The 13,549-nt window shown below is 36.1% G+C and overlaps 1 protein-coding gene and 1 long non-coding RNA gene across 3 annotated transcripts in view; one reads left to right on the forward strand and one right to left on the reverse strand.

Annotated features, from left to right (window-relative positions):
• The window catches only part of LOC105492582 (uncharacterized), a 79,451-nt gene extending 67,200 nt beyond the window's left edge, over window positions 1-12,251 (reverse strand). Inside the window, exons 1-2 of the long non-coding RNA XR_011609718.1 lie at window positions 12,163-12,251; window positions 6,896-6,991 (exon numbers count right to left, since the gene is read on the reverse strand). This is a non-coding gene — a long non-coding RNA (uncharacterized lncRNA). The remainder of the gene's footprint in view (window positions 1-6,895; window positions 6,992-12,162) is intronic.
• The window catches only part of LOC105492585 (thrombospondin type 1 domain containing 7B), a 900,526-nt gene that overhangs the window by 567,348 nt on the left and 319,629 nt on the right, over window positions 1-13,549 (forward strand). The window lies entirely within an intron of this gene.

The following is a 13,549-nucleotide window of genomic DNA, read 5'->3' on the forward strand; positions in this document are numbered from 1 at the left end:
AGCTTCTGCACCTTTGCAACCCCATCAACAGTGCACAAGGATTCCAGTATCTCCACATCCTCACCAACACTTATTATTTTCCACAAAGCCTAACATAATTGACATCTGTCCTTTTACAGAAAAAAGCCCCCAACCCTTGCTTGATGAGAAAGCACAAAAAAATTATGGAATTTAAATATTAATCAGCCTTGACAATGTAAAACTACCAGGGCAGAAGTTGAGACAGAAGGAAAAAAGAGAGATGAAGGTTGATATAGACAAGCTAATGCTGTTATGCTACCATGTGGTTTAAGAAACAGAACATTCCTGTGAGTGGGTACGAGTTACATGTTACCACGGTGAGAAGTCAGTAGTGTTCCACTGATTAATAAGTCAATGAGAGAATTAGTATAGAATTTATAGTTATGGAAGATATGACTTTAACAACAGAAGCAGTAGAAAGTGTGGACTCTGGAGAGCTGGAGTGACGGTACCATGTACTGGGAACGGAGAGAACACCTTTTCACTAGGCTTCTTTGGAATGACTTACATTCATTGATACTGCTTTTTTTTTTTTTTTTTTTTTTTTTTTTTTTTTTTTTAATAACAAGAGGAGAAGCAGTAGAGCATAAGGAAGAGACACTGGGCTTACTTTACCTTCTTGGCTCAGCTGCTATCTAGTTGTATGAATTTGGGCAGATCTCGATGTCATATCCCCTTTGTTTCCTTAATTAACCTTGGATTCTACAATTGAGTTTGGATGTGTTATATGCTCGAATTTTTTCAACTTCTGTGCTTAGGATATAAACTTATACAGTGACTTAAGAGTTATTTACATGATAAATAGTTCTTAATGTTATAGTTCCACTAGAATTATTGTGCTTAGATGTTCATCTCTAAAGCATTAAAATTAGAATTGTTATAATCAAATCACAGGAAGAAGTTATAGAACTCTATTGTATTATGCTCTAAATTTAATTTGGGCCTCACTTTCAAAAAAAAAAAAATAGAAAGCATTACTAGAGGAAATGTAGGCCAGAGTTTCACAGTAGCTGCACTTAAATTGGATTATTAATCTTTTTGTTTGTGTAAATTCAACAACGTGGAAAATTCTATATGGAGGCATTTGAACCATCTTAAAGGCTCTAATGTGAAGAAAGATATTATGAAAGAACCAAATGCAAAATTTTATGAATATCCAGTTGATGTAGACACTCAACAGAAGATATGATTGAAATGTCTCCAGTATACTCTCTAGATGCAGATTACACAAGGTGGTGTCAAAAGCCAAGTATAATTTAATAAGTAAAAAGCAATCGTTTGCAACTGAATTCCTACTGAGAGTATCCATAACTGCAAGACCAGATGTTCATATTCATGCTTTTTTTGTGTTTTCTCTGGTTTTTGATTTTCTGAGGGCTGTTAATCATATGCCCTTGATATGCAGTGTTCAATCCATTTTGTTAGCCTTTTACCATTTTAAACAGTTACAGATTATGTCTCCATGGAGTATGCTAGAAATGTCCTTATGTTGCACCAGCCCATGCTTTATGAGATAAACAAATGAGTAATTCAAGCTTCGTAGCGGGTTCGTGTGTCACATAAGAGCTCAGTCATAATTTTTGAATTGTCTGCCAATGCACGTGAAATCAAAGTGTCTATCTGAAACAGTAGTAGTATTTCATGAGCTGTGTAGAACAGTTCTTTATCCTATCTCTATGAACTCCTTTTTTTTTTTTTTTCCTTTTTGGTTTTACTAGGGGCATGGGAGTGGAGGGCACAAAAGTTTAACTTAATGTTAAAGCCAAGGTCAAGACACAGGAATCTAAATGCTACATTTTTCATTCCTATTATCTTGAAAGTTCGATCATTTATGCATATAGACAGCATATCCCTGGATAACAGGTGGAGGTTTGCTTTTTCTGGAGGTTTCAAAAAGTGATACTAACTCTAAAAGTTTTGAAAAATTAAATGAACCATATTATAAAATAGTTATGAAATAGTATTTTTCTGACCATCTCAAATGTTGATTTTCTGAATGTCAATGTGTGTAGATGCATGTGTGTGAGTGTGTATACATGTAACTGTTTCCATAAACTGGAATAAAGTTAGATAAAGTTAGTGATTTTTGCCACATTTTGTCCTGTGGCAAAACTCTTTATTTGACTCTACAATCAAAGTGGAAATGGCTTCAGAAGCATCCGTTCAAGTCTGTTGCTTTGGGAAATCATATATAAGCAATCATGGGCATCTTCAAATCAAACTAATGTTCCCTTTGGAAACATTATTTTGTGATTTTTAACAGCATTTTTACCCATTTGTCATTTCTTTATGGAATAAAATGATCATGAAAAGGAGTATTATTAATTTGTGATGCTGATTGCATTCCATTCCAGCTGATTAAAGCCAGCTGGGAGACAGTACCCCAATGCTGTTTATAAGAATCATGTCTGGCATGTGCAAAGTTCATAAAAATCCTTAGCAATTTGTTAAATAATGTGCCAGATGATAGCTATAGATTTGTAATATTTTAGAAAGGTCTATCTTTAATTCATGAACCTTTCAATTACCTTAAAACCTTATGCCAGGAGGGCAAAGCTGTCTGACCCACTTATAATTATTGCAAACCCTGTTTTCAGTTACAGTTTAAAAGTAGGCTATTGCTATTGCTTGCTGTGTTCAACATTTTATTGAGACCATTTTTTCTTTGACTCTTGAATACCTAGGTAGTTACTTGTGATAGTTATTTCAAATTCTATTCTCTCTCTCTCTCATTTTATAAATGAGCCCATAATTTTTCAAAATTTTGCTCAATGATCAGTCCGTGACAATGATAATATGCTAAAGTCATAACAACATGAGAACTAACAGAGATTAAGAGGGGAAAAATGTCCTTTAAAGGTATCTATCTTGTCTTCTAAATCCCAGATAAAACATCAGATGTGACAATTGTTAATCGTAATTTGCTAGACTAAGTTTTTCGTATCTCTATTATGGAACACACACAGTTTGAGGCTAGAGACAGTGATATTGCTATCAAGTATCCCTTTAAAAAGTCTCTTATGTATTAGATATTTCTCATTAACTTATTTTATAAAAGTACGATTTGATAACCTGTTATGTACAGTGTATTAGGGATGGAATACAGAAGAAGATACATGCTTCCTTATGGATCTTTTAACCTAATAGTGAAGTTATGTGTTAAATATTCATAAAAATAATCAAGTCTTGTTCTGATAAGCATTACAAAGGAAAAGTTCAGGGTATAATAAGCGAGTTTAATAAAGCTAAGGAATCCTTGAAGTTTTTTTTTTTTTGGAGGAAATATATTAATAATTGAGCCTAGACTGGATGAAGGGAATTAGATTGGTGATGAAGAGGAGAAAGAGTATTTCCAGTATAAGTAATACTATGTATAAATCTGTGTGTAAGGAAGATGTTCAGTGCAATGGAGTAATTGAAACCGGACCGTTGTGGTTAAACTAAAGCTAGCAGTGAAGAAAGTCAGAAAGTGGCACCGGGTCATATCAGTGAGGAGAGAAGGGGGATCATGGAGGAGTTTATAAGCCACATTCATGTGTCTAGACTTTATAATAAAAACAATAGAATCATTGCAGAGCATAAAGTTGGAGAGTGGCATGAGTAGATTTACGTCTGAAAGAGATCACTCTGGAAGCAATGTGGAGAATGAGGTGGGGAGGGTTGGGGAGAAGACTGGATTAAGAGAGACCACCAGGCAGAAGGCAATTTTCATAAACCAGAGGAGACAGGATCGTAGCTTTGATTATCAGTATGCTAGTGGAGATGGGAAGAAGAGGATGTGCTGAAGAGATGTTGGAAAAGTAGAATGCCAAAGACTAATTGGATACAGGAGTAAAAGGAAAGACAAAACCGGGACAACACCCAGGTTTCTGGTTGAGCAACAGCATTGATGGTGATGCCACTTACTGAGTTAGTTGTGAGAGTAGAGCAGGACACCGGAAAGATCATCAGTTGAACTCTGGATATGTCAAGTTTGAAGAACCTGAAAAAAATAGCCTAGTGGAGATCTCTGGTAGATAACTGGAGCTAAGTGGATCAGGCTTCACATCAAGCCTGGCAATCATTCACATCAGCATTGATAATTGAATCCTTGGGATTGGACAAGATCTGCCAGTCTCATAGAGAGGGACAGTGTCTAGTGAGAAGAAGGCGTAAGATCATTCCCTGAGGAACTTCAACATTTAAATGACAAGTGTCAGAACATGGTATGAGTCTTAGGTGCTATTTAATAATATAAGCTTACTATAGAATATTAAGATAAGTTTAACATAGAAGATATGCAAGATAAGCTTAACATAGAGTATTAAAAGTCATACATTTGTTATATTTTTGTCATCACCAAGGATGTCCTATATGTTCAGCAGGACACAATATTTCACAAATGCAATTTTTCTGACTTTAGGCAAGTCATGGTGTCTAAGGCATCAGTTTATTTGCTGTTAAAATCAGTTTACCCAATGGTCCATGCATGAACAGGCAGAGTAGGTTATCACTAGAGCAGACATTTCTACTAGGGATCATTTCCAACTAAATAGAAAATAGAGTTCTGATAGAATGAAGCAATGGATGAGTGAGCTTTGATAGAGTTTAGGAAGTAGATAAAATGTAGAACAGTACCAGCAAATTTTCATGTAATTATAAAGGAAGGATGAAGCCTGGGTGGCTTTCAACCTGAGGCACTGAGCACGTAAGAGGTAGAGGGAAAGCTTAGATGTAGCTAAGACAACCAGGGGATGAAAAGCTTGGAGATCAATTTTGCCAACTACGTGTTTTATTTAAGGATGGTCTTTTAATAATATGAGTAGTTTTCTTTTAGTCCTCCCTAAGCCCACAATGCACTAAATCAAGCTTGTTCAATCCATAGCTTGGGCCACATGCAGCCCAGGACAGCTTTGAATGTGGCCTAACACAAATTCATAGATTTTCTTGAAACATCATGAGTTTTTTTTGCAATTTTTTTTTAAGTTATTAGCTATCATTAGTGTTAGTGTATTTTATGTGCGGCTGAAGATAATTCTTCTTCTTCCAATGTGGCCCAGGGAAGCCCAAAGATTGGACACCTCTGCACTAAATAGTTGCATTATTTATTGTACTCCCAAAGCAACTCTTTACCTAAAAATAAAAAAGAGGAAGGGGTGGGGGCGAGGGGAGACGGAGGAGGAGGGAAAAGAGAGGAGATAAAAAATAAATTCATGTCATTATAAAGGAAGGATGAAGTCTTTTCAGAGCAAGAAAAATCAAGATCCTATTCTCCCTCACTTTTGACATCTGCCTGCAAGATCCTGATGGAGGTTAATGGGCAAATGGTTGAGATGGGATGAGCCATGATTTTGCTTCTGAAAGTCCACATGCTGAGTTGTGTCTCCTTTCAAGGAAGGACAAAAACTTGTTTATTTCCCTGCTCAAAAACAGCTTGGTCATTTCAGTCTCTGTTGGGCCTTCAGAGAAGTTGGCTCGTGGGTTAACCCACTTAATCCTCCTGGCCTTATAGACTGTTGAATCAGTTTTGTTTTTAAAGTTATCACCCCATGGTTTATGGGGTTTACCTGGAGTGGGTGGCTACAGGATTCAAATTTTCTGCCATGACTTTGGCCCTCTTCTTAGGCAAATGTCCAACGGTGGTTCCTGACATATAAATTGTGGAGTACCATATTGTATGTCCCTGACACTGCCCTCTAATTATGGACCACATATGAGTGCTCCAGTTAAAGGTAACTGATGTAGGGCCTCTCGGATTGTAGTTAATGTTAAACTCTTTGTGAAAATGTTTAAGAAGGGTTAAAGGGAGAAAAATGTATTGAGAAAAAATAAACTTCTACCTTTAAAATGAATTCCTCTTTTTAAAGCAGAATTTTTATTTTTCCATTTTAGATCCACATATATATGCGTATGCATATATATGTATGAAATATATATATACCCATATATATGTATGAAATATATATATACCCATATATATGTATGAAATATATATATAAATATGTGTATATATATATATAATGCGTTTCTAACAGACAGATTTGGTACATAGTTTATCTAGCTTTTTTAATGGTAGAATGATCCTTGCTTAACATCTCCTAGAATTGGAGTTTCCTGGAAGATAGTAGAAATATTGAGTTAGCTATAAAGGAGACTAGGAGACTAGGCAACTCTTAATTGGCCGAGTTCTAGAATTCTGACAATTGAGATGTTTTGTATTAGGCAGTAACTAATTGATTCAGTCAGATTTTCATTTTTTAAAAGACAGGGAGGCACTGTTAGAAAAAATGTCAGCAGTAAGTGGAGATGCTGATAGTAAAAGCAGAGTCACAAAGAAATTGAGTAATGAGTATGGTGGAATTGCCAACTTAGGGAGAAATAGATATCTGAAATTTAGCAAGATGTGTCAGTTATCAGTTATTAGCTCATTCCTGGTGCAACTGGATTCTGAATGATAGTTAACCCTTGAGCCAGCTATCCATGAGGCCAAGTTGTAGACCTATGGGCAGTGGTCTGTGTATCCCAGCTTCCCTGTGTTTCCTTCACTGACCTAACCAATCCTGTTTCTTTTTCCTTGCAACCTAATGTGTCTCTAAAGCAGGAATGGATTCTGTATGATATCCTAGACATGGCGTGGATTTCCCTAAAATAACAAAGAATGAGAAAAGAATGAGAGATCATTTTTCCAGATCTTCTAAAGTTCACTGTAGAATTACATTGTTTGTGTTCATGCTTGGCATTCTTTTAAGTGTTTTGCAGTGAGAATTCACTTGAATTTATTCTTTTCAATTTTCTAGACAAGACCTATGGATAAATACATACAAATAAAAGAATCTTATACATATTCTGCCAAGTATAATAGAAGCTTCAACCACACAAAAGCTTTCTTTCTTACCTTTCAGAATGTTATGCCATCCTTATTTTACATACTTCAGGAGATTCCACATGTGATTGAAAATAAGGTAGAGTAGGCTTTGGAAGAATTGGGAAGCTATAGTTACAGAAAGAAAAGAACACATTTAAGTCAATCTTTGTGCCAGTTTTTATTAGAAAAGGCAATCTTAAAACCATCTGGCCCACTTTTCTAGTCTCCCAGCTGAGTCTGATGTCTGATCCTTCTCTGTCTCAGACTAATTCTGTTTGTAACTACATGGCTGGCTCTGCAGACAGAGCTGGTATTTCCCTCCCCTCACCTTGAATTGATAACTATGTAGATAACTCCACTAAAATACTTTATCACATTGTTATTATAGTTATGTGTTTATATATTTGTCTTTCCCATGAACTTATTAGTTTCTTAAGGGCTACAGTAGTATCTTATTTGCCTTTGTATCCCCACAGCCTCCTAGATCTTGGATGTTGAATGCAGGAATATGATTAATGTAGTCTGAAAAAAACCTCTTTACTTTAGAAATCTTAATTCTGGCAAATGTGTAATGCACATTGTTTTACCTTTTAAAACTCTTATTTAAGAGGAAAGAAAACTTATGAAATTTCCTATAGGTATACTGTCAGAGTAATAATTTATAATCATATTCATAGTTTGACCAATTGAATGTATGTTTAATCATCATCTGTTAAAATCATTCCCTAAGCAATATAAAAATAGCATAATATTGTATTTAGTGTCTTTTATAGATGTCCAAGTATTTTATTTTATAATTTTAGTATAATGTACATCTAGCAAGTAAGAAATAGCCTTAAGTTAACAGTTTTGAATATAAGTTCTATAGTCATTTTTGACTGAGTCATTGAGCAGTTGCATTTATGGTTATGTATTATGAAATCTATAGTAATCTTGCATTTTTTGTATCATGAAATTTAGAATCAAGGTACTACTTTTGTCCAAAAAACAGCCCATAAACTCAGTCCTATTTCCATTGAAGTTTGCATTTCAGTTCCCTCTGGGTATCTGAGCAGCTGTTTTTTTTTCTAAGTCTTGATCATCTAATCAAAAGGGAATATTCTGAATGCATTTTCATTTTATCTGAAATTAACAGTGAAGCTTCAAGTAGATGTTATGAAAGATTGGAAGTAACTGTTAAATAAAAAGAATAGCAAGGGACTCCTGCAGTCTAGCATAGAAATGGCAAAGTAAACAACCAAATAAAAACAAAATTTAGTAAGCATCCACCGTGAGTATCTTTAATAGCTTTATTTGAAAAGATTTGAGGTTTTGACAGTTTAAGAAAGAAGTAATCATGAATGAATATCAGATCTCAAATATTTATTCTTTTTTAAGAACAGCCACAAACTTTGAGGCTTTTTGAGAGCTTCATAGTCTTGGGTTGAGTTTTATTTTTGCTGGAGCAAGAATAATGAAAATAAACCAGTTGTCACCAACTCTAAGATTGAAATGTGAGTGGCCATTTAAATATTGCAAAGCCAGAAAAGTAGAATGGCCCACTGAAACTTGTGTTACAAAACAAGTGATATCATATGGCAGACATTTATTTTTGCAGGAAATAAATGAGATAGTCATAAACAGGAATGTTTCATAAACATAAATAATTTTTTTTGTAAAGATACATTGTAATCCCTATCTATTCTTCTAAAGGTATCTCAATACAAGATAAAAAGTATAAAGAAATATAAATTCACTGTGTAGAAAAATAAACATATATTTGTTCAGACCTGGGAGGGGACCAGAGTATCGTTAAGATTAAAACACAAGAGTATGCAATTCCCAATTCAAGAGTGCTTTTAAAATCAGCATGAACTTCCCAAAGAGTTGCAAATATGGTCACACCATTTACTTTTCTAATGAATCAATCTCCAAGGAAGGCAAACTGCTTAGCTTTGAGTCCCAGCTCTGCTGATAACAGCTGTTTGGAATTGGAAAGTTAATTAACTTTTCTTTGCCCCTTTTTCCTTCTCCATAAAATGGGAATGGTCACAGAAGCCAACTGTAGAGTGTGTAGAATGGTACTGACACCTAGTGAGCACTCTGTAAAGCTAGGCTAACGCTATGCTTCTTTGCCCATTTGCCTTAAGGGATATGCTTCTTTGCCCTTCTGAGAGTGTTAGGCACGGTAGTGTGTCATGGACATCCAGTCATGGAGAGAGTAGGCATCTGTGAGATCCACTACAGTTGTGGCTTCTCACTGACACAGTTAGCTACTGTTGAAGGCTGCTCTGCTGTGGTAGTCCTATATCATTCACTGGCACTGAGTATCACTGAGACACGAAGGCTGTTTGTGTGAACCACAATTGCTAATGTGGATTTTGGTCAAGGGTGCATCACGGTGGGCTAACAAATTTGCATATCTTTATGCTTACTACTTTTATTTCTTACACATATCCACATACCAGGGCTATACCTATGCCCACTCAGGGCTAATTTCATGATCCACCAACTCACGGACCAGAACTTCTGTCCCCTCCCCTTCTTTCTTTAGGAATCCACCTTAAAAATTAGATCTCTTTTCCTCTTAAATTCTCAAACACCGAGCATCAGATAACATCCTTTTTGGAGCCTAATTGACAAAGTTGCTCTACCATGCTTCTAAAGGAAAGCTGTCTTTAAGTCCAAAAGATGTCTGTGTTAGATTATTGTTTTAATCTATTATTTTAATAGATTGTTATTTTAATATTTAATTATTATTTTAATGAGTCTCATATCATGGTGTTTATGTCCTTGGTATAGTCCCCTCCAATGTTGATTCTGTACTTGCCGTGACTTGCTTTGGCTCACAAAACATTGGTAATCATGACACAAGCCTAGATGTGGTGAGAGCTTGCCCACTGGAGCTTGCCCTCTTGGGAGGCTGATCCCACCATATGAGGGGCTGTCTGGACTCCTCCAGTGTGCAAGACCACATGGAAGAGATGCCAGTTTCTCCACTGTGACAGCTCAGCTCAGCTTTCAGCTGACTCTTGAACTGAATACACCTTTTAAGTAAGCCCAGGCAAAACCCAAGGAATTGCCAAGTTAATCCACACTTACTTTAAGCCTTTATTTTGGGATAGTTTGTACGTAGCAGCATATCAGTAATACAGGGTCAATGCCTATTTTTTCAAGCTGCTACTTTCAACTGTATCTTTTCCAAGTGAGGACACACACACACACTTTACCTCCTTGGTAGCAGACATTGTTATGCTTGACTTAGAAATGTATTATGTGATCACAGGAAGTATATTTTCTATTTATATTTGTTGAAATATGTTAATGACATTATATGTGCATGATTCACTACATCAAAGATTTAGTAAATACCCAGGAAAAGATTTTGCTAGGTACCAAGAAAAGTCACTCTTAAGGAAAATAAATTTTAAACAAATAATTAAATTAATACTTACAAGTAAACATCTTCAAATGTATCTATGCTTCAAAGATATATTTCTCTATTTGGAAACAGTTAGGCATACTCCAGTGACTACATGGTGTGAAATTTGGTGGTCTTAGGTTTATATCTTAACATCTCCATTTATTGTTTTTTTAATTTGGAGAAAAATAATAGGTTTTTCTGAGCTTTAGAGTTTTTTTGTTTGTTTTGTTTTTTTACAAACTGAGATTATATATCTTATTTATAGGATTGTTATAAATATTAGAAAATTATTCCATAAGGTATGCAGCAAAATGTTGGACCTCCAATGCCTTAGTAATTGTTCTATATGTTTAGTGTTCTCTCTTCTTGCCATTACCAATTTTCCAGTTTTGAGGCAATCTGGACATACGTTAAGTAAAAGCACTGGAAAGGATTGGTGTTTGAAAAATAAATTTGGAGAAAATGGATAGCCTAACTTGTCTCTCCCTTTTGAGAACAATGCTTGACCAGTTCTCCTACTCTCTACTCTTGTACTCCCAAATGTTGAGACATATGATTAACAGTGTTAGAGGAGGAGACAGTAGTAATGATGAAATTGCAATAGCCCATGTGATTATACCATGGGGAAGGGCAGCAATGATCATTTGTTCTGCAGCTCACTCTGTTTCATACATTTTAGATCATTTTAAGTGAAGAGTAAGGCTTTGCTCTGTATTTCCAGTAATCCCCTTCTGTGTTTGCATTTTAATATCACCACTTGTTCACATTTCAGAGCAAAACATTTCTCCATTTATTGTCTCCTACCTTGCCAGACACTTTCTCTTTTTTATGGTGATTTTCTTTTCTTTTTTCTTTCCTTTTCTTGCTTAAGTGAACAGCTATGCCCTCAGGCACCAACCTTGACATGCTGCCTCTTTCAAATATTAGAAAACAAATAACATGAGCTTCTTTTGCAGGGTGGAAAACTAGTCAGTTTTATTTGCTTGTTTGGTTTTGCCTACAAACCATTCTAAAAGTCCCACTTAAATTTCCTCCCTGAAAAGACACATTTTTAAAATTATTAGCCAAGGTTCTAATGAGAATCTTATTTCCTCTTTCTCTGGTTTTATAAATTGATTCAAAATAGAACTGACCTTACAATCTCATGTAATAGCATCTGCAAGAGCATTTTTGGTTATGATTATGCACTGATTTAATTTGCAGACTGTAGATGATTTAGATGTGGTATTTTATTTAGATGTGAACTTGATACATGTACTCAGAGGACTGAAAAAAATTTTTTTAAACTGGACATGTACATGCCAAATAAATGTAACAAAATATCTTAAACATGCTACCCCTGTTATTGTTTTATGAAGGATAGCATCAAAGAAAGTGAAGGGAATTTATTCTGGATAAATTCTCAGATAAACAATCCTACTGGCAATTTCCATGACTTCCTGCAGTCTACTTTTAGAGGTTCTGGAGAAGCTGGTTGCAGAATGATCAGGAGCCACTTGCAGTCTCTTGAGGTCAAATGCTGTATCTTATACCTCAGATCCCCTTTAAGCCAAACACAGTATCTCACATGTAGAAGGCGCTTAGTGAATTATTATTCAATGGCTATTTCACCATGGCTTTAGTAGCTCTACTTTTCCAATTATCACAACCTGGTTTCTGATGTTCACAAATAGTGTATATTAGTGCCTTTGCTTGTGAATGTTTGTGTTTGTAGGCTCCCTGAGTGCCTGCAGCTTTGTTAAAATAAGGCTTTTACTTATGGACATTCTTCAGAGATCAAAAACGCATATTCCTCAACTGAAAATAAAATAAATTCCACAGATACTCTTTATCTGTATAGGCCAAATCTCTTAATATAGCCCACAAGGCCTTCTACAATTTCATGTGTGCTTACTTTTATAGACTTCTTTCCCACATGAAGCTTTGTCTTTTAGTCCAAGGAAGGCTAATTGGCTGTGCCATATCTTCTCCATAGAATATTTTCCTTTCCCTTATTGTCAAGTATATTGTCAAGTAAAATTGTATCTATCCTTCAGGGTCCCAGAAAGCAGCTACTTCTAGGAGCATCTCAGTCCAGGAGCGAGGGCAAGCCACACGTGGAGAGTGGACTAGGACTTTGATGAACTGCATTTGAAAAATAGACCTGGTGGGGCTTAGAGTCAAGACACAGAAAGATCGGCTTTATCTTAAAATAGTGTGAGAGTTAAACTAGGCACAAAAGAGTCAAAATGTCAAGACATCAGAGTAGAGGAAGAGGAGATGAAACCAACAGGGGTGCTAGTGAAATCCAACTGTGGTGCTACCAAGGAAAACGGTTACCAACAGGGGTGTGGGGTGGTTTCAGGGTAGGTGCTCACTGAAGAAGGGTGGTAGAATAGAGATGATGGGATGCTACAGACAGGTCCCTGGCTTTTTATCTGGTCTGGATTTAACCCTGACCCACATTTTAAAAGAGAATGATAGGCTACTGTAACCTTGGACACTTGCTAGAACATTTGGTCACCTCCTGGGTACCGTGAACTTCTAGGATAACACATCACCCACCAGATGCTCTGTTTAGATGTATGTATGTAAAACCTCTTTTGCTGTCTTTTAAGGTTCTGTCTATATCATGGGATTTATGCTATACTTGTCTTGCTGTTCTTCCCACAGTCTGCCAACCCCACATTCACAAACACATACAGGCTCACAAGACAGTTGATATTCAAAATATTTTTATTGAATTAATGAGTGAATCAATTAATAAGTGCACCACTTGTAATACAGAAATCTTAATGTGAAATCCAATCACAGGAATAAAAGTCAACCTAAAATAAATCTAGCAGGGCCACATTAAATGGGCAACTGATATTTGTTTAAAGCTTACGTAATCGATACTAAAAATTAACTTGTCAAACAGGTTATGTAGAAGTTTATGAACTTTTTAAATGAATGTAACAGGGTCCTTGGAAACCGTGGCTCATGACTTGTGAAATATAGATCAAATGGCTACAGAGGACTCAAGTTATTAGCCAAGACACAATTGAGGAAGAGGTTTAGAATTTTAAGCCTTGAGGTCCATTCCAAGATGGCTGAATAGGAACAGCTCTGGTCTGTAGCTCCCAGTGTGATTGATGCAGAAGACAGGTGATTTTTGCATTTCCAAATGAGTACCTGGTTCATCTCATTGGGACTGGTCGGACAGTGGGTGCAGCCCACGGAGGGCGAGCTGAAGCAGGGCTGGGTGTCACCTCACACAGGAAGCACAAGGGGTCAGGGGATTTCCCTTTCCTAGCCAAGGG

This window comes from Macaca nemestrina, chromosome 11 (genome assembly GCF_043159975.1).
Source record: "Macaca nemestrina isolate mMacNem1 chromosome 11, mMacNem.hap1, whole genome shotgun sequence".
Classification (NCBI taxonomy): Eukaryota; Metazoa; Chordata; class Mammalia; order Primates; family Cercopithecidae; genus Macaca; species Macaca nemestrina.